Source organism: Stegostoma tigrinum, chromosome 13 (assembly GCF_030684315.1).
Source record: "Stegostoma tigrinum isolate sSteTig4 chromosome 13, sSteTig4.hap1, whole genome shotgun sequence".
In the NCBI taxonomy this organism is placed as follows: Eukaryota; Metazoa; Chordata; class Chondrichthyes; order Orectolobiformes; family Stegostomatidae; genus Stegostoma; species Stegostoma tigrinum.
The window spans coordinates 71,431,614-71,453,514 of NC_081366.1; the positions used below are offsets into that span (position 1 = coordinate 71,431,614).

General features: G+C 43.5%; 1 protein-coding gene across 3 annotated transcripts in view; it reads left to right on the top strand.

The window, feature by feature from the left end:
• LOC125458253 (dedicator of cytokinesis protein 2-like) overlaps positions 1 to 21,901 on the top strand; it is a 604,879-nt gene that overhangs the window by 358,262 nt on the left and 224,716 nt on the right. The gene's annotated exons all lie outside the window — the stretch shown is intronic.

A 21,901-nucleotide genomic window follows, 5' to 3' on the forward strand; every position in this document is an offset into this window, starting at 1 on the left:
CCCAATATCTTTACAAAATAAAATTCCTTTTCAAAATGTCAAACATCCTTCAATTCCTTCAAGTAGACAACCATGCCTCTGTGATGGAAATCAGATCATACATATTTATTTCTATCTGTGCTAACAATTCAATCATTTCCATACGAATATTGCATGCATTCAGATACAAAGCCATTAACCCTGACATTTTCCCACCTTTGCAATTCTTAACCTTGTCTGCTGATGCTTTGAGAACATTGTACTCTCTGTCACTTCTTGCCACAGACTACTGATTGTTACCCAAATTTCTAGCATGTCTCTTTCTTCATATTTTGTTTGATTTCCCACATCCACTCTCCCCTCATCCTTTCTCTACTAAATCACTTAAAGTTCTCTCTACTGTCTTGGTTAAAATATTGGCTGGAACACTTTTGCCAGCACAGTCCTGGTAAAGACCATTCCATTGGTACAGTGCCCACTTTCTCCAGTGCTGGTACCAAAGTTTCAAGAATCGAAAGCCTGCTCTTCCCACATTGAGGTATGCAATCATCCCCATAATCTTATTTAGCCCATTGCCAATTTGCTCATGGCTCTGGCTGTAATATCGAGATTGTCCAGAGAAGGTTCATCCTATTTTTGAGGAGCTTATGAGGAATAATTGAACAGGTTGGGCTTGGACCCATGGAAGTTTAGAAGAATAACAGATGATCTTATTAATATGTACTACATATTGAGGGGACTTAAGGAAATGGATCAAACAAAGATGTTTCCAATTGCAGAATAAAATTACCGGACATAGATTAGGAAGGAAAAGCTTAAGAATAAGAGTTTAAGATGGAGGTGGGTTTTTTTTCTCAGACAGTCGTTAATCTGTGTAAATCTCATCCCCAGCGAGCAGTGGAGTCTAAATCATTGAATTAATTAAAGGCTGTTCAATAGCTTTTATTTTTGTTTGACAAGGGAATTTAAGGTCATGCAGGCCAGACCGGAAAGAAGAGTTGAGGCTGCAACAAGGTCAGCCACCATCTTATTGAATGGCAGAATGGGCTCAAATTGCCAATTACCCTACTCCAGCTTTTAATTCCTATGTTCTCCTATGTTTCTGCCACTGCACTATCCACAAGAAGAGTAGGAGAGTGCTCAACATGTACTGGACAGCCTTGCTTATTTAGCCAACACTAAACACTAACTAAAACTAAAACCAAAATTGCTGAGAAACTCAGCAGGTCTGGTAGCTTCTCTGGAGAGTGAAAAACAGTTAATATTTCCAGTCCAATGACCTTTATTCAGAACAAATGAGACCCAGTTGATTGGTCAGTCATCTCTCAGCCTCCTTCAGTGGGATCTTTCTGTGCATACATTGGTTATTATTTCTGTTTCCATAACAATGCTGATTTTATTCAAATGTAATTAATCATACTCAAAATAGTTTAATCATCACCAAAACAGGAATAAGATGCAGATTAGCCTTTCTAAAATGTTAAAGCAACAAACATAAAATCTAGTGAGCACCTTGGCTAATTGCATTGGGTAAATCGATTGATGTTTAGTAATGTTGCTAATGAACCAAATGGATAGATTTATACTAACAGTTAGTGTGTTGAACAAGTAAATGCAGTTTGTAGTGTCATTAGTAATTGTGAGGAACTCTAGTATCAACAAAATGCTTTCAAGACGTGGATTCCTTGAATTATAAAAGGCTGTCAATAATGTAATACTGTGAGTGAGAAATGGCTCAGTGGGAGCATTTTTGCCCCGATTCAGAAAGTTGTGGGTTCAGTGCATATTCTGGAGATGTCAGTAGAGAATATGAACTGACACCTACCTCAGCACAGCACTGTGGGATTGCTAACTATGCTGGGTGAGAAGTTACCAGCTTCATCCATACTTGTGGAATCCAGCTGTGCACAAAGTAGCTGCTAGATTAATTTAGAGAATAATGGTCTCTGCCCTGCAATATACTGTAATGGATGTGAAACTGAGGGACATACAAATCTGTTTGAAGAAAAATGTATTTACAATTATGTTGCAGTTATTAAAGTTTCTGTCGGTACAGCATGTGGTGTCCTCACACAGACCATATTGATAATGTACACAGAAGTGATAATTTCTATATCAAGCTTTGGAACCGCACTTCTCCTTGAGACTGTGATGTTCTTTTAGCTGTAGACAAGCACGACTCATTACATAGTAGTGTGTTTGACAAGTACACCTTGTGTGAATACTGATCTAAGATTCCACAGGAACATTCCTGTCGAATTCTGGGATAATTTGTTTTCCACAAAGCTGTAGATAGCTGATGTAATGGTCTTATAATTAAATAGGATAGTGAATAAAAGTAAGATGGTCCCTGGTCATTGTTGACTTGTGAGTATTTGGTCATATACAATGATCACCTTGATTTAATAGTATGTTATTGATGTCAAATCATTTTCTATGGCTCACTTTCTCAAAGGTCAAGCTGCTGAAATTACTTGACAGAAGGGAAAGGTTGCAATTGCTTTATCAAATAATCCATATTTTTGCTGTGTTCAGATGCAACAGATTGAATTCTTACCTCTCAACATCACTTCCAGCTCCCTCCAGAAACTCTGGTTCCTCCAATACACTATATTGCATTTAACTCACACTGTCTCTTTCAGGCTCACTTGGCTCAGACTCTAAATACCTCTACTTTATCATTCTCCTCCTCATATTCAGATTTCTCCAAGGTCTTACCTTCCCTAACTCTGTAATCTACTTCAGCCTGACAAGTATCCAATATCTAGTGTTACTCTGCCTCTGGCCTCTTGTCCATTTCGAGTTGCTTTGCACCACCATTGGCAGCTGTATCTTAAATACTTGCCCCAACCTCTGGAATTCCATTCTTAAACCTCTATATCTGTTCTTCTCCTGAAAGCTACATCTTTGGCCAAATTTCTGGTCACCTGTCTTCGCTTTGTCATGTTGTTGTCCGATTACACTAATTGCCTTGTAATGCTTCACTGTGCAAAGGAGCTGCATAAATGCAAATTGTGGTTGAAAGCCATGTGAAGGAGTTTCCTGGAAAGGTAGGGATAGGGGGTGAGATGGGGTGGTGTGGCCATCTGATCTGCTTTGAGGCAACGGTGTGGTCAACAGTACTGACTCATAACTTCACTTTGTAGACAGGCTCTCTCTTGATTCAGGACAGAAAGGATTTGGTTCAACTGGTCCTCGAAATATTCAGAGTGCTTCTAGTTCTGGAAAGCCAATTTCCTTCCAAGACGAGATGTGTCACAGATAATTTTTTTTCTTTGTCTTAATTTCCCGCTAAGAAGCAATTGGTGGATCCAAGATGTTGGTAAGGAATCCAAGGTGTGAAAGAGAATATGTTCTGTTTTAATAGAATGTTGATTGCATTCAGAGAGAATGTAAGTCTGAGTACTTAGATTAGATTCCCTACAGTGTGGAAACAGGCCCTTTGGCCCAACAAGTCCACACCGCCCCTTGGAGCATCCCACCCAGACCCATCCCCCTATATCCCACACACCCCTGAACACTATAGGTAATTTAGCAAGGCCGATCCACCTAGCCTGCACATCTTTGGACTGTGGGAGGAAACCGGAGCAAACCCACACAGACACGGGGGGAATGTACAAACTCTGCACAGACAGTTACCTGAGGCTGGAATTGAACCCAGGTCCCTGGTGCTGTGAGGCTGCAATGCGAACCACTGAGCCACTTAGTCTGTTAATAAGGTAATGTGGCAATTTTTTTGTGCGCTATGGAGATTTGTGTGGGATAATTTAATTTATGCTGTAACCACAATATGGAAATAAATTCAGTCATTGTGTTATTATGGGCCCTGTCTATTCATGGGTCCATCTTTTGGAAGGCAGGAATGCACGTAGTGTCACACATGTTATTACAGGAGTGAATTTCCCCAAGAATTTGATACACATTCTCAAGTCATGCGATCATTTCACTAAATATTAGGCAGTCACGGTAAACTCCCGATTTTAAGCTGAAGAGCCTGTGATAATGGATAATAGAACATAGAACAAAGAACAGAGGACATAGAACATAGAACATAGAACATTACTGCGCAGTACAGGCCCTTCAGCCCTCGAGGTTGCGCTGACCTGTGAAACTAATCTGAAGCCCATCAAACCTACACTATCCTATTATCATCCATATGTTTATCCAATGACCATTTAAATGCCCTTAAAGCTGGCGAATCTACTACTGTTGCAGGCAGGCCATTCCACGCCCTTACTACTCTCTGAGTAAAGAACCTTCCTCTGACAACTGTCCTATATCTATCACCCCTCAATTTAAAGCTATGTCCCCTCGTGCTAGCCATCACCATTCAAGGAAAAAGGCTTTCACTGTCCACTCTATCTAATCCTCTGATCATCTTGCATGTCTCTATTAAATCGCCTCTTAACATTCTTCTCTCTAACGAAGACAGCCTCAAGTCCCTCAGCCTTTCCTCATAAGACCTTCCCTCCATACCAGGCAACATCCTGGTAAATCTCCTCGGCACACTTTCCAATGCTTCCACATCCTTCCTATAATGCAGCAACCAGAACTGTACAAAATACTCCAAGCGTGGCCGGACCAGAGTTTTGTACAGCTGCAACATGACTTCATGGCTCTGAAACTCAATCCCTCTACCAATAAAACCTAACACACCGTACACCTTCTTAACAACCTGATCAACCTGGATTGCAAGGTTAAAGATTCTCCTTGAAACAAAAATGTTCCCAGGAACCATTAACCTCTGGAGACAAGGTGACAGGAATGGTCCATGAATGAGTGATTCCGTTCCGAGCATCTGGGAGCCACAGCTACCTTTCACTCTTAGGCAATATTGTGAGTTTTAGTTTTGCCTTAGATATTCTCTGACACACTGTGCTGTTGGTTGTCCTTGTGAGCAGTTCTTATCAAACTTAATACTACTGTAGGCAGAGCGTACGTGACAATAGGTGCATCCTTGTGATCTAAACAGTTTCTTTAACATGCCCACTCTTTCTAGAAGTGGATTGCAAGCATTTTCTTGAGACAACCTCTGATGCAAATTCTTAACCTGATTTCCTTTACAGACATGTGAATATTGGGAGTCATTCTTACAATGAAATTTCACATTAACTTCACTAGATTCAAATCCCTCTTTAAGAAGAACAATACAGAATAGTCACATTTTTCATGGCTATTACATTGTTTGTTTAACTTTCTGGAACTGACTGTTTTGGCTTCAGTGAGCCTCCCTTCTTGGACAAACTCACTCGTTTCCCCAATTTAATTTTCATTTTCAAATGTCCCTTTTTTTTATTTTTCTCCTCTCTTTCAGGGTAGCAGGCTTGTGAATTAAATCAAACTTCTTTTTTCTCTAGAGTACATTTTTCGTCAGTGTCATCACACCGAACACACAAGACTCCCCCACAATCTTATAGTTATTTACTGTGCATGTGAGATGAAGTGATGAATTGATTAAAATTCCAAAGATTATAGAAATCCCCTGGATATGTAAAGCAGTAACTCAATGAAATTCTGCCCATGCATTAGTCTCTGTGGCTGAAGATAATTACAAACACATTCAAGTTCCCAAGGGCAAAATTAACTGTTTCACCAATCCTAGTAATATGACAGTCTGAGGCATTTGATAAGCAATTTGAGGCCACTTTTCACACATAGAGAAATGAGCTTCACCCTAATATGAATACACGCCTGACCTTTTGATATGTCTTGTGCATTGTTGTGGTCAAAGATTGAAGCCTGAATTTAGTCGGCCTTGGACCTTAAAACACGACAATATGGAGGTTCATTGTTGAGCACTGGAGCGCTTTGGGCATAAAAACAATTGCTAACATCAGCAAAAAAACCCATTTAATTACAATTGCATTCATTTCCCAATTTGGTATATTTAGAGGAATATGGCATAGCCTAAGATTATGCTTTTTGAGACCTTATTGAAATTTGAGTAATATTGAGTCATAGAGTTGCAGACCCTTCGGTCTAATTTGTCCATGCCAACCAGATATTCAAAACTAGTCAAGGCTCATTGGCCAGCATTTGGCTCAAATCTCTCTAAACCCTTCTTATTCATATATCCTTTCAGGTGCCTCTTAAATGTTGAAACTGCACGCTTTCTCTAGCAGCTCATTCCATAGGAGCTCCACCGTCTGCATAAAAAAGTTGCCACCTAGGTCCCTTTTAAATCTTTCCCCTCTCACCCTAAACATATATACATGCATATGCCTTATCATTGCGTCAGATTTACTTTTTAACTCATTCTGCCAAGTGATGCTATATAAACAGTAATGAGGAGACAGATGTCCCCTAAATAGCAACACTTGGCATTCAGCCACCTTATTTCAGTCAACAAAATCATCTTTAAAGGAAAGAGAAAATTGGACCTATTTACACTTGTCTGTCTTTAAAACAAAATGACAAGACTAACTGAGTTAGAGCCAAGGGTGTCAAAATCCAGTGAGCATACAGTCAATATATCTTGACAGCAGTCTAAGTGCTGTGAGAGTTTTAGTTAAGATGCCAGGCTCTGGATTTTTCTGTTGTTTGGCAATGCCTTTAGGTTGAAACACTTGACCAATCTGGAAAATTAACACAAAGATATGTTTTATGCTTGAAAGATTTATTCTTCTTAAGACACAGGGGCCATTTTAATATCAATTAAAGAAGTGCAGATGCTGGAGATCTGAGGCAAAAACAGAAGCTGCTGGAGAAACTCAACAGGTTGGGCAGCATCTGTGGAGAGAAAGTAGAGTTAAAATTTCAAGTCCGGTGCCTCTGGTTATTTGTTTGAAATATCCGTTATGATTTCCTGAAAATTCACAATACTTTGAGTGGCCCCTTCCATCCTTGTGATCTTTGCTCAGCCCCTAATTTCTTCTGTCAAATTTATGAATCAATTTATAGAACAACGACTACTTGCGCCCTGAGGACTGTCTAACTGGGTAATCTGTGTTCCTGAGATGGGAATGCACAGTGGGTATTATAGGGATGTAGCTGGAATTGTAGAATTATCACTGCACAGATAGAGGCCATTCATCCTTTTAAGTCTAATATCGCTCTCTGCAATGCTCTGTTCACTGGAACAGTCATGAATATAGTCTCCTGAATCTGGTTGTTGGTCAGAACAGTCTGGCTCCATATGTGGCCAGGGTATTCTGGCTACAACAACACAGGCTTTAATGCACGCCCTGCCACTCCTAGCAACAGACTATTGAGATATTAGATTTTAAGACAAGGAATGTGAAACCTAATATGGAACCAAAACTTTCCAGCTGGGACTCAGATGCCACCTCTTCAAAAGCTCCACCAATTCATCACATTCGTGCCATTTTCGGAATGGAAAGTTAACACAATGGGGAGATTGGAGGAAGATGCTACTCCCTGTAAAAGAAAATAAAAAAATCAAAGGACATAGATTCAAAATGATGTGCAAATGAATTAAGGCTACTGTGAGAGAAAAGGAACTTTTGCACACAATGAGTAATAAGGATTTTGAATACAATGTCTGGAAATGTGGCAGAGGAATGTTCAATTGAGATACTCCAGTGTGTATTGGATGATTATTTGGCTAGAAATGATGCTCAGGGGTAGTGACTAAAGCCAGGAGATTGACACCGAGTAGTGCAGCCAGACTATCTCATAGAACTAGTATAGGTTCGATGGGCCAATCTGCACTGGAATGATTCTGTGATTCTATTAGATGAGGGACTGCAGGATCTTTAACACTGCCTCAGTGGTCATTGATATTTGACATTTGAGAGAGCAGCCAAGGTGAGTGTGTGTGTGTATGTGTGTGAACATGTGTGTGTGTACTCATGTGTGTGCATATGTGCGTGTGCATGTGTGCTTTGTGTGTGTGTACATGCAAAATAACAAATTTGACAAATGAGGCTCACGCCAATCTCAAGTTAGGTTTCTTTACAATCTCTGTTTGTTTCCTTGCCTCTCCCTTCCCTCTTCTGTACAGGCCACGGACACAGGAGGTGTCCAAAACTGGAGGGCATAGGTTTAAGCTGAGAAGGGAAAGATTTAAAAGGGACCTGAGGGGCACCTTTTTCAGGCTGAGGGTGGTGCATGTATGGAAAGGGCTGCCAGAGGAAGCGGTAGAGGCGAGTATTATGACAACATTTGAAAAAAACATTTGAACAGGTAAATGAATCAGAAAAATATAGAGGGATATGAACCAAATGCAGGCATTTGGGGATAGTTTTGTTATGTGACATGGATGACTTGGACCGAAGGGTCTATTTCTATGCCTCTGTAGCAAATCACATTGCTCATTGAGAAAGCTTGTCGTGTCCAAAGTGATTACTCAGTATATTCATTACAAGTGCAACTGCACTTCAGTAGCACTTTAGCGGCTGTGAAGGGCATTTGCGTGCCTTGAGCTTGTGAAAGGGACAATGTGAGAATGAGAATCTTTCTCTGTTGGTTGCAATATCTTGAGACCCTACCTCTGCTTGGGATTGGACAAGCACTTTCTCATATCCTGCAGGTGGCTTTCCGAACAAGTTTTCAGTGGCCTTCCTGATTTCAACACTCCTTTCATCAGAGCAGAGTCTGAAAGATAACTCTATTAAGCCAGCAGGCCAAGCAGCATCTCAGGAGCACAAAAGCTGATGTTTTGGGCCTAGACCCTTCATCAGAGAGGGGGATGGGGAGAGGGAACTGGAATAAATAGGGAGAGAGGGGGAGGCGGACCGAAGATGGAGAGAAAAGAAGATAGGTGGAGAGGAGAGTATAGGTGGGGAGGTGGGGAGGGGATAGGTCAGTCCAGGGAAGACGGACAGGTCAAGGAGGTGGGATGAGGTTAGTAGGTAGAAGATGGAGGTGCGGCTTGGGGTGGGAGGAAGGGATGGGTGAGAGGAAGATCAGGTTAGGGAGGCAGAGACGGGCTGGACTGGTTTTGGGATGCAGTGGGTAGAGGGGAAGAGCTGGGCTGGTTGTGTGGTGCAGTGGGGAGAGGGGATGAACTGGGCTGGTTTTGGGATGCAGTGGGGGAAGGGGAGATTTTGAAGCTGGTGAAGTCCACATTGATACCATTGGGCTGCAGGGTTCCCAAGCGGAATATGTGTTGCTGTTCCTGCTACCTTCGGGTGGCATCATTGTGGCACTGCAGGAGGCCCATGATGGACATGTCATCTAAAGAATGGGAGGGGGAGTGGAAATGGTTTGCAACTGGGAGGTGCAGTTGTTTATAGCAAACCGAGCGGAGGTGTTCTGCAAAGCGGTCCCCAAGCCTCCGCTTGGTTTCCCCAATGTAGAGGAGGCCGCACCGGGTACAGTGGATGCAGTATACCACATTGGCAGATGTGCAGGTGAACATCTGCTTAATATGGAAAGTCATCTTGGAGCCTGGGATAGGGGTGAGGGAGGAGTTGTGGGGGCAAGTGTAGCATTTCCCGCGGTTGCAGGGGAAAGTGCCGGGTGTGGTGGGGTTGGAGGGCAGTGTGGAGCGAACAAGGGAGTCACGGAGAGAGTGGTCTCTCTGGAAAGCAGACAAGAGTGGGGATGGAAAAATGTCTTGGGTGGTGGGGTTGGATTGTAGATGGCGGAAGTGTCAGAGGATGATGCGTTGTATCCGGAGGTTAGTGGGGTGGTGTGTGAGAACGAGGGGAATCCTCTTTGGGCGGTTGTGGTGGGGGCAGGTTGTGAGCGATGTGTTGCGGGAAATGCGGGAGACGCAGTCAAGGGCATTCTCGACCACTGTGGGGGGAAAGTTGCGGTCCTTGAAGAACTTGGACATCTGGGATGTGCGGGAGTGGAATGCCTCATCGTGGGAGCAGATGCGGCGGAGGCGGAGGAATTGGGAATAGGGGATGGAATTTTTGCAGGAGGGTGGGTGGGAGGAGGAGTATTCTAGATAGCTGTGGGAGTCGGTGGGCTTGAAATGGACATCAGTTACAAGCTGGTTGCCTGAGATGGAGACTGAGAGGTCCAGGAAGGTGAGGGATGTGCTGGAGATGGCCCAGGTGAACTGAAGGTTGGGGTGGAAGGTGTTTGTGAAGTGGATGAACTGTTCAAGCTCCTCTGGGGAGCAAGAGGCGGCGCCGATACAATCATCAATGTAACGGAGGAAGAGGTGGGGTTTGGGGCCTGTGTAGGTGAGGAAGACGGACTGTTCCACGTAACCTACAAAGAGGAGGCACCCTTGTCCCCACCCTTGTCTGCTTTCCGGAGAGACCACTCTCTCCGTGACTCCCTTGTTCGCTCCATACTGCCCTCCAACCCCACCACACCCGGCACCTTCCCCTGCAACCACAGGAAAGGCTACACTTGCCCCCACACCTCCTCCCTCACCCCAATCCCAGGCCCCAAGATGACTTTCCATATTAAGCAGAGGTTCACCTGCACATCTGCCAATGTGGTATACTGCATCCATTGTACCCGGTGTGGCTTCCTCCACATTGGGGAAACCAAGCGGAGGCTTGGGGACCGCTTTGCAGAACACCTCCGCTCGGTTCGCAATAAACAACTGCACCTCCCAGTTGCAAACCATTTCCACTCCCCCTCCCATTCTTTAGATGACATGTCCATCATGGGCCTCCTGCAGTGCCACAATGATGCCACCCGAAGGTTGCAGGAACAGCAACTCATATTCCGCTTGGGAACCCTGCAGCCCAATGGTATCAATGTGGACTTCACCAGCTTCAAAATCTCCCCTTCCCCCACCGCATCCCAAAATCAGCCCAGTTCATCCCCTCTCCCCACTGCACCACGCAACCAGCCCAGCTCTTCCCCCCCCCGACCCACTGCATCCCAAAACCAGTCCAGCCTGTCTCTGCCTCCCTAACCTCTTCTTTCTCTCACCCATCCCTTCCTCCCACCCCAAGCTGCACCTCCATCTACTACCTACTCACCTCATCCCACCTCCTTGACCTGTCCGTCTTCCCTGGACTGACCTATCCCCTCCCTACCTCCCCATCTATACTCTCCTCTCCACCTATCTTCTTTTCTCTCCATCTTCGGTCCGCCTCCCCCTCTCTCCCTATTTATTCCAGAACCCTCACCCCATCCCCCTCTCTGATGAAGGGTCTTGGCCCAAAACGTCAGCTTTTGTGCTCCTGAGATGCTGCTTGGCCTGCTGTGTTCATCCAGATTCACACTTTGTTATCTTGGATTCTCCAGCATCTGAAGTTTCCATTATCTCTATTAACCCAGCCTGGTTGCCATTGTATGAAATCTCATCATAATATTGCAAGCAGACTCCTGTCATTAGAACAAAGAGACACTCTCACCATTCTTGTCAATACCCTCAGCTAGGCACCTTGCCACAGATCCATTTTTTTTCACATTAGAAAAAAATTCTAACATCCCAGCTCAGATATAAATAATGGCTGCTTGAGGGGGTGATTTTATAGTCACTTTTTCTTTGGGGAGTCATTCTATTTTCTGATTGATTGATTGATCTGGTTTTTTATCGCTAATCTTTGCTATTTTAGAGTCATAGAGTCATACAGTATGGAAACAGACCCTTCGGACCACCAGCCCATGCTGACTATTTTCCCAAACTCAGCTTGTCCCATTTACCTGAAATTGCCTCAAATTCCTCTAAATCTTTCCTATTCATGCACTAATCAAAATGTCTTTTAACCGTTGTATCTATAACTGCGTCCACCACATCATCACCTACTTTTTAAAACATTTTTCTTTCACCTTAAAAATATGCCTCTTAGTTTTGAACTTCCCCACCCTCGGGAAAAGACTGTTCACCTTATCTGTGCTCATCATGATTTTATAAACCCGTATAAGGATACCCCTCAACCTCCTACACTCCAGTGGAAAAAGTCCCAGATTATCCAGTCTATTTTAAAAACTCAGACCTTCCATTCCTGGCAACATCCTCGTAATTCCTTTCTGAACTCTCTCCAATTTAACCCTTCCTATGACAGGATGACCAGAACTGGACACCACACTCCAGAAGAGGCTTCACCAATGTCCTGTACACCTCAACATAACGTCCCAACCCCTATACTCAAAGGTCTGAGCAATGAAGGCAAGCGTGCAAAATGCCTTTTTAAGCAACTTTTCTGAAATGTACAGGAAAATTTGCACTGGGAGGTGCAGTTGTTTATAGCAAACCGAGCGGAGGTGTTCTGCAAAGCGGTCCCCAAGCCTCCGCTTGGTTTCCCCAATGTAGAGGAAGCCGCACCGGGTACAGTGGATGCAGCAGGTGTTGGCTGGCTTTAACAATATGCAGGCAGGCTGGGGAATATAGCTAAAACAAGAGCTTTAGGGGACGTTTTGGGCACAAGAGAGAAAAGGCCGCAGAGGGGTGGACTCGGGGGCGAATGAGGGTGCACAAAGGAGAGGATGGATGAAATGAGGGTGCACGAACAATGATAAAAGGGAAGAAAAGAAGTGGATGAGAGAGATGTGATGAGGGTGGTGTGTGGGTAGCTTCAAAAGGACATGCAGATGAGGGAAAGGAGAGAAAACTCAGCATTAAATAAAAACTTGAGAAAGCAAGAGGGAAGGAACAAGGGATATGGCAACAGCTGGACAGTTCTTTGAAAGAACTGACACAAGGACAGTAGGCAAAATAGACCTAATATCTTCCTTTTGTGCTTTATGTTTCAATGAGATACCATTAGAAGTAACAGTTAGAAACATGCAAGCTGACAGCAGAATAGTGGAGCACAGCTCCAAAATTCCAGAAGCTACATTTCCAGTGATTATATCCAGATCATTCATATCTGTTAGTGTATAACAGCAAAGTTCAAAGGACTGGTACAGCATGGACAAAAGTAACCAGAACCTCAGTATCCCATCCAATGCAACTGGCCTGAAACCTGGCCAGCAGGCACTGGGAGGCCTCGGACACAGGCAGGTACCACGGTAATGGGAACCATTTAGTGCGACTGCAACAACATGGTAAAATCCGATTTAGCTTAACTGAATACAGTGTTTTTGTTTCTTTTGTTGTTTGACTTCCAGATGGATCGATTAAGGAAAAGGCAATGTCAAGAACTGCCTTCAGGCTTGAGCTTCTTTAGAGAACTTCTTATTACATATTCAGAGTAAATACTACAATGCATGATGTTCAGAGATATACCAGACTCTAATTTTACTGCTATATTGTTGAGAGATTGTTGCTTAAACTCTACCATTTAATGCTAGTTGGTCTGCTCGTATACTTCTTTACACATGTTTCAACATTCACGAAGAAGACTTCGGGCTTCTAATAGTTCTACTGGGAGCTTCAGTCTTCTGTTTAACTCGAACCGCAATGTACTATTTATGCCCAGTCAGGGTTAGCTTTGTGACAAATATATAAAAGAGAAAAAGAGTAACGAAAGTAAATGTTGGCCCTTTAAAGGATAAAAATAGTAAGGTAATAATGGGAAATTCAGAAATGGCAGAGGCATTAAATCAATATTTTGTCACTGCTTTCACATTGGAAGACAATAATTTCATTCCAAAAACTGCAATTACTATAGAGGAGATAATGGGAACTGCAGATGCTGGAGATTCCAAGATAGTAAAATGTGAGGCTGGATGAACACAGCAGGCCAAGCAGCATCTCAGGAGCACAAAAGCTGACGTTTCGGGCCTAGACCCTTCATCAAAGGGTCTAGGCCCGAAACGTCAGCTTTTGTGCTCCTGAGATGCTGCTTGGCCTGCTGTGTTCATCCAGCCTCACATTTTACTATCTATTACTATAGAGGAACTTGTTGAAATTATTATTACTAGGAAGAATGTATTAAGTGAACTGTTGGGAATTAAAGGCAGATAAGTCCCCAGGGCCTAATGGCCTGCACCTTAGGGTATTGAAAGAGGTGGCAGCAGAGATAGTTAATGCATTAGTTATGATTTTCCAAAATGTCCTGGATTCTGGGAAGGTACCGGTGATTTGGAAACATGCTAATGTGACACCTATATTCCAAAAAAGGAGATAGGCAAAAGGTGGGAAATTATAGACCATTTAGTTTGACCACTTAGTGAGAAAATTGCTGGAGTCATAAAAGAGGAGAAAACTGAACACTTGCAAAAAATGAAGCTCAATTCACCAAGATTGACACGGTTTCTCGAAGGGAGAGTTGTGATTGATAAACTTGCTGGAGTTTTTTGAGGAGGTAACCAGCAATGTAGATATTGGGAATCTGGTGGTTGTGGTATGGCTAGACTTCCAGAAGACATTTGACAAGGTGGCACATAAAAGACTGATGCAGAAGGTTAGATCCCAAGGGGATAAGGATAGAGTATTGACTTGGACAGAGGAATGGCTGACTGATAGAAAGTAGAGGGATAGGATAAATGGGTCCAGGCAAACTGTAACTAGTGGGATGTTGCAGGGTTTGGTTCTGAGACCTCAAATATTTGCAATCCATATGAATGATCTGCAAGCAGGGAAAGAGTGTAGCATAGCAAAGCTCATGGATGAGACTAAAATAGATGGAGAAGCAAGTAGTGATGGGGAGATAAAAATCTTACATGGCTATTAACAGGTTAGGAGGATGGGCCAGAATTTGACAGATAGAGTAGAATGTGGATAAGTGCGAGGTTGTTCACTTTGGCAGGGAAAACAAACGGATGAACTATTAATTAAATGGCACTATTACTTAAATGGGAAGCAGATTCAAAGTTCATCAGTGCAGAGGGATCTGACATCTTTGTTTATGAATGACAGAAAGTGGGTGTGCAGTTACAACATACAATAAGAAAGGCAAATGGAATCTGGCATTTATTGCAAAAGGACTGGATTAGAAAAGGAAAGAAGCATTATTACAATTATATAAGTTGTTGGTGAGACCACACCTCGTAATAACATCCAGTTCTGGTCTCCTTACTTGAAGAAGGATGTGATGGCACTGGAGCAGTTCAGAGGAGATTCACAAGGTTCATTCCAGGGATTAAAGACAGTTGTATGAGAGTTTGGTCTTGATCCTGCAGGAGTTCAGAAGAATAAGAATGGATCTGACTGAGGTATATAAGGTGCTGAAGGGGATTGATAAGGTGGACATTGAACAGATGTTCCTCCTTATGGGACAGTCTCAAACAAATGGGCATAGGTATAGAGTGAGAGGCGTTAGGTTCAAAATTTGAGATGAGGAGAAACTACTTCTCTCAGAGGGTTGTGAATCTGTGGAACGCACTGCCTCAGGGTGCAGTGGAGAGAGAACCAATCAACGGATTCAAGGAAGAAATAGACATGTTTCTGATGAAAAGCGAGATAAAGGGGAACAGACAGGAGATTGTAGTTGAGACCAGGATAAGATCAGCCATGATCATGTTAAATGACAGATTGGGCTCGAAGGACTGAACTATCTGCTCCAGCTCCTAAATCCTATGGTTCTATGACATCTGCACAAGTGTGCTCCAGGGTTTTAAAACCATTACACAACTCTTATACTCTGCACAAGCCTCCTCCCATCCCATTTCGCCTAACTCTTTCATTCTTTCCTCCCTCATTTACTTAATTAGCTAGGCCTAAAACACGTTAATTCTGTAGTTCACAGTCATCCAAGATGATTGTAAGTTTTACATCCTAACCACTCTCTGGGTAAAGGAAGTTATTCTGAATTTGCTCATCAGTTTATCTTATATTTTTAGCATCTAGTTTTTAGATAACCCCATGAGATAAAATATTTTCTCCAATTTTGGCCATGTAAGCATGATTCAGGACCCCTTTGAAAAGGTGGGTGGAATTCAATTACAGAATTCTAATCCCCACCCCACCCCACCCCCACCACCCCAACCCTCCTCATAGAGTCAGACAGCATGGAAACAGATCTTTTGGTCCAGCCAGTCCATGCTGCACATAATCCCAAACTAAACTAGTTCTACCTGCCCACTCCTGGCCGATATTCCTCCAAACATTTCCTGTTCATGTACTCATCTAAGTGTCTTTTACACGTTGTAACTGTGCCCACATCTACCACCTCTCAAGGTCATCTCTCAACCTCGTATGCTTCAGTGGAAAATGGTCCAGCCTATCCAGCCTGTTCTTATAACTGAAGCCCTCCATTCCCAACTCTTCTGAATCCTCTCCAGCAGAATAATATCCTTCCAATAACTGGGCGGCCAGAACTGGGCATATTACCCGTGATGTCCTGAACATCCTCAACATGACAACCCAACTCCTAAACTTAAAGAATTCAGCAATGAAGGCAAATTGCTGAAAGCCTTTTTGACTAACCTGTCTACCTGTGATACAAACTTAAAGAATATTTGTACCTGAACGCTGAGGTCCCTCTGTTGTACAATGCTACCCAAGGCCCTACCTTTAATTGTATAGTCTCCAACCATTTTTGCTCTTGCAAGTTCAGAATGCAAGTAACTTGGCTGTACATGAAACATACTTCTGCTCCTGCCAGCTCTATTGCAGGGTTGGGCAGTTTAACTCCCCCGTCTCCTCAAAATTTGTTCAAACCAAGGCTCTCTCTTTCAGTACACATGGGTCACAACCTTTCAGAGGAGACATGAAACACTGAAGAAACCCAGACCCAAATGGGGAAATGAAAATATCTGGCCACCTGGCCCTGGAATTCTTTCACTGAGAGACATTGAAAAGCTAAAATAAAACATTTATTCTTTTAGTTTTACGAATTAGATGCTGTATCCTATGTTAGATGTGCTTTTCCTGTATAGGGAGAGGCCATGGCCTAGTGGAATTATCACTATATTGTTGTCCAGAGATGCAGGTCATGTCCTGGGGACCCAGCTTCAATCCTGTCATGGCAGGTGGTGGAATTTGAATTCAATAAAAGTCTGGAATTAAGAGACTCATGATGACCATGAATCCATTGTTGGTTGTTGGGAAAATCCCTTCTGGTTCACTAACGTCCTTCGGGGAAGGAAACTGCCATCCTTACCTGGTATGGCCTGCATGTGACTCCGCACCCACAGCAATGTGTTTGACTCTTAACACCCTCTGGGCAATTAGGGATGGGCAATAATAGCTAGCCTGGCCAGCAAAACCCTCATTCCGTGAGAGAATTTTAAAAAAATACAGTAGACTGGGGCCATCCAAAAGGGCAGACAGACCTTGAAGTTCAGGATCAAGGCCTTCTTTTGCTCCAGAACTGGCCGTAGTCCCAGAAGTGACCTCTACCCGGAACAGACACTGCGGGGATTGCAGTGCTGTCTGCCTATTTGTTTGGCCGGCAGCTCTCGAAGGTAGGACATCCTCCCAGTTGGAGTATGAGGTCATCTTGGAACACTCAACATTGGTCCCAGCATAAAGTGGCCGCAGGGCAGCTGGCTGTTGGTTGTGTGGATTTGAGACCACCTTGTGGGCTGAGCAGAAATGTGGCATCCTGTCAAATTCAGTACGTGGGGGCAAGGCAAGCACATGGGAGGGGGGTGACTGGGGAATTAGAAGGTAAAAGTTTGGCTGCAATGAGTGGCCTGTTTCTCTGCTGTGTGATTGTATGGGGAAATATGGGAGGAAACAGTCGTGGAGAATCAGAGACAAGGAAAGAGGTTTGTGGTGCCAGAGCTAGCATTCCTGGTCGAAACCTATCCATTTAAGACTCACCTGAATACTTGATGCACAGAAGGTGCATTTGTGGTATATCCAAACAGCCCAAGTATCCACTTTTAAATCCTCTGCTACCCCAATGGCAGGCAGCAATAGTTCGAGAGGTCCCTAGTCAGCCAGACTGTGTGGGAGCTGCAGCAAAATGCCATAGAATCCCTAATGTATGGAAAGAGGCCACTTAGCCCAACAAGTCTGCTACAACCCTCTGAACAGTATCCCAAACAGAGGTAGAACCAGGCACCCACTCAATCCCTATGGCCCCCATTTCCCACGGCCAATCAACCTTACCTGCACATTGTTGGACTGGGGAGACACTTGACACACCTGGCAGAATCCCAGGCAGACACAGGGAGAATGTGCAAACTCCACACAGGCCGTTGCCCAAGCCTGGAACCGACCCTGGGCCCTGGCGCTGTGAGGTAACGGCACTAACCACTAAGGCAATGTGCCCCCACTTTCAAAGCACCCTCATGTTCAGAGATTACATTACACAAGTATACAGCAGGTGGGACCTCAAACTGGATGCCCTGGATCAGAGATAGGGAATACCACTACCACAAGATTGTCTTAGAAAACCCATTAGAAAACGACCCAGATTTCCTCTGGGTGCTCCGGTTTCCTCCCACAGTCCAAAGGTGTGCGGGTTAGGTGGATTGACCATGCTAAATTACCCGTAGTGTCCAGGGATGTTTAGGTTAGGTGGGGCTAGACATGAAGAAATGCAGGAGTAAGGGGCTGGGCCCGGGTGGGATGCTCTTTGGAAGGGTGGTTTGAACCTGTTGGACTGAATGGCCTGTTTCCACACTGTAGGGATTCTGTGATTGCATTCTCTAAGACAATTGAACACCATTCACAGTGCTAGCTTATTTGACTAATTGGCATAAACTCCATAGCAGTGCTCTCTTAATATGTGCCAGTTCAGAATCTAGTCAACAGTTTAAATTTTAAATTAAGTGACTCTTGAAAACTGGGACAACGGCTGAGGAGTAGCAGACGGAATTTAATCTGGACAAAATGAGATACTGCATTTTGATGAAACAAGGGCGGTACTAGAGAGACCTAAGGGTTTAGGTACATGGTTCTTTGAAAGTTCCGTCACAGGTTGATAGGGTGGTCAAGAAAATGTTTAGCACGCTAGCCTTTATTGCTCAGACTATTGCGTACAGAAGTTTGGATATCATGTTGCAGTTGTATGGGATGTTGAAGAGGCCACTTGCAGGTTCAGAAAAGATTTAGCAGGACATTGCTGAGAATGGAGGGCTTGAGTTACACAGATAGGCTGGATAGGCTAGGATTTTCTTTCCCAGGGTGCAGGAGGTCGAGGGGTGGCTTTACAGGGGTTTATAAAATCATGAGGGGCTTAGATAAGATGAATGGCAAAAATCCTTTCCCTCGGGTGGGGGAATTGAAAACTAGATGGCATATTTTTAAGGTGAGTGGAGAAAGATATATAAAAGGACCTGAGGGGCAACAGAGGGCAGTTTGTGTGTGGAATGAATTATCAGAAGAAGAAGTGGATGCAGGTACAGTTAAAACATTTAAAAGACATTTGAACAGGTGCGTGATTGGGAAAGATTTAGAGGAATGTGGGCCAAATGCAAGCAAATGGAACAAGTTTAGTTGGGAAACTTTGTGTTGGCATGAAGTCTCCGTTTCCATGCTGTCTGACTCCATAGCTCTATGTTAAAAGGCTTTATGTGTAAGCTCTTGCTGCAGGCAGGAAGCACAGGAAGGAGAGAATTGCAAAGTCATGAGAAATTAGCAGAGCAATGTTACAATAAAAGTAGAGCAAAAATGGTGATTGGGATGTCAAATCTGTTTTTGAATTACTTTAAATTTCCGAGGAAAAGCAGGAAGTTTAATTGGGTGAGGGAAGCATGATTTGGGTGCCACAATCAAACAGGTGCATGGAGGGCCTGAAGAAAATAAATAGCAAGTTGTAAGGGATAAAGAATTAGATGGGGCTAACAGAGAGTACAAGTAAAGTTTGGAGTGATTCTGTGTGACTGCACGCATTGTGGTTAATTAAGTCTTGGAGCTGCAAATGCAAATGGCAACGTACAAATACAATCCACAGGTAATAGCACAGTCCTCGTACAGTAACAGGGTAGATGGCTGTTTAATATTCCTGGGTACAAGGTATTCAGGAAAGCAGGGGAGGGAGATAAAGCAAATGGTTCGCATTTTTGATAGAGGAAACTATTACATTGCCTAAGGCACAGAAGGACCTTGAGGGGTTAAATTTAGAATAAGTTTCCTTGGTGTGGTGGAAAAATAACACAGATGAGTGATTAAATGACTTGGTGTATTTTAGAGACCATCAAACAGAGAAAAGGTGGAGGAGCAAATATGAAGGGAAATTACTGATAGATACAGGAGCAAAAGAGAAATTGTAGTGGAGATTATTGCTGGAAGTCGTACTGAGTGAGATGGGTCAAATGGAGAATGTCACATTCGGGGAATATCTCAGGAACTGTGATGATAGAACCATAAGGTTTAGATGATTATGGAAGACAGTTTAGTATAAAAATGCTTAATTGCAGGAGGGCTGATTTCAGTGAATTGAGAGATTTGGCTAAGGTAACTGGTATCAGTCAGACAGAAATGTAACAGAAAAATGAGCAACCTGTAAAGTAGGAATGGTTCAGGTAGAGAGAGAGGCCAGACCCAGAGCTCCACAGGCAACGGAGGAATTAGAAAAGGGTAAAACAGAGAGAAAGGGGATGTATGAAGTCAGCTTGATGAAAGATGAGTAAAACAATCTGAAAAGCGAGAAAGAATTTGAGAGGACCAGAGGTACATTATGGAAGTAGACTTGCAGCCAGTGTGAAATGAAATATACAGGTTTTCAATGTGTGTATTAACAGTAACTAATGTTGCCAGAGAAGAAGTGAGTCAATTAGGGTCCAAATTGGAGGCAGAAGGTATAGTTGAGTTTCTAAGCAAGCATTTTGCAACAGTATTTAGCAAGGAAAATAATGTTGCCAATTGATACACAAACCGAGGAGGTTGCCAGGATACTGGGTGAGTTAAAAATAAATAATGAGGATATATTACGAGGCTGGCAGTAGTTGAAGTTACACAGTCCAGATGGGAACACTTCAAGGTTACGTAGGGAAGTAGGAAAGGAAATTGTGAAGATGTTGACCACACCTTCCTATCCTCCTTTGAAACAGTGATGGTTCTGATGGACCAGAGGTTTGTAAATGTTACCACATATTAATCTGCTAATTATAAACCATTTAGCTTAATAGTGATTGTGAGGAAACCTTTGGAGGTGATAGACTAGGAGAGTACTAAAAGCTATTTGGGCCAGCAGAGCCAATAGAGGAGTTCCTGAGTGATCTGTTAATACAAAATCAGGAGCAGAATCTTGTTGAGGTGGTAGGGATCTAGTCAACCACCTGGAGAATCAGCAAGGCCTGCAGAATTGAATGCCAAGCAGGCATTGGTGAGACCATCCATGGGTCTTCAGCCAGAATTCAGACTCCAGATAGCAAGAGCTATTGGCCAGTTAGAGGCTAGCAGGTCTTGGCAGTGCCAGGGAAGAGGCTGAGTCTGGATGGTCAGCTCACAGAGAACCAAATGGCATGGTTTTGGGGGAGGGTGTGAGGTGAGGAAAGTTTACCTGGACTTGTGGATCACGGGGAGAAGGGGACACCTAAGTTGCAAACAAGGACAAGAGGGACACTCACAGTGGACATCCTCCTGCCAAAAGCCCAGTCTTTCTGTCCATACTCGAGTAGGGGTGGAGGTATCTTGAACATTGGCTATGAGATTTGATGGCAATATTAGACTGCTTCATAACTAATCTCAGGGATAATTCTCCTAATTTTGACACAACCTGCCAGATGTTGCCGGACTTTGCAAGTTCAACGGGTCAAAATGTGACATTGTCCCGATTGGTACCAATGTCAATGCTAGTGGTCAATCCATTTTGTCCCTTTTCAATTTTTCTGCAGCAATACAGTACAACTGAATGGTTTCCTGCTTCATTACACAAGATACAAAACAACAACTTTGTGCGAGTCACAGGTTACATGTAGGTCTGGCCAGGTAAGAATGAAAAAGAATAATAAGGGATCAGATGGCTTTCCATCATAATCTGATTGCCTTGTTGATGGGGTAACAGGGACCATCTATGGTCGTCGTGCCCTTCTATATGGATTTGCAAAGGCATTTGATAAGGCACCACATACTGAGCACGTCTGTAAAATTAAGAAACAAAGACACAAAGGACAATCCAAGATAACAAAGTGTGAGGCTGGATGAACACAGCAGGCCAAGCAGCATCTCAGGAGCACAAAAGCTGACGTTTCGGGCCTAGACCCTTCATCAGAGAGGGGGATGGGGAGACGGTTCTGGAATAAATAGGGAGAGAGGGGGAGGCGGACCGAAGACGGAGAAAAGAAGATAGGTGGAGATGAGAGTATAGGTGGGGAG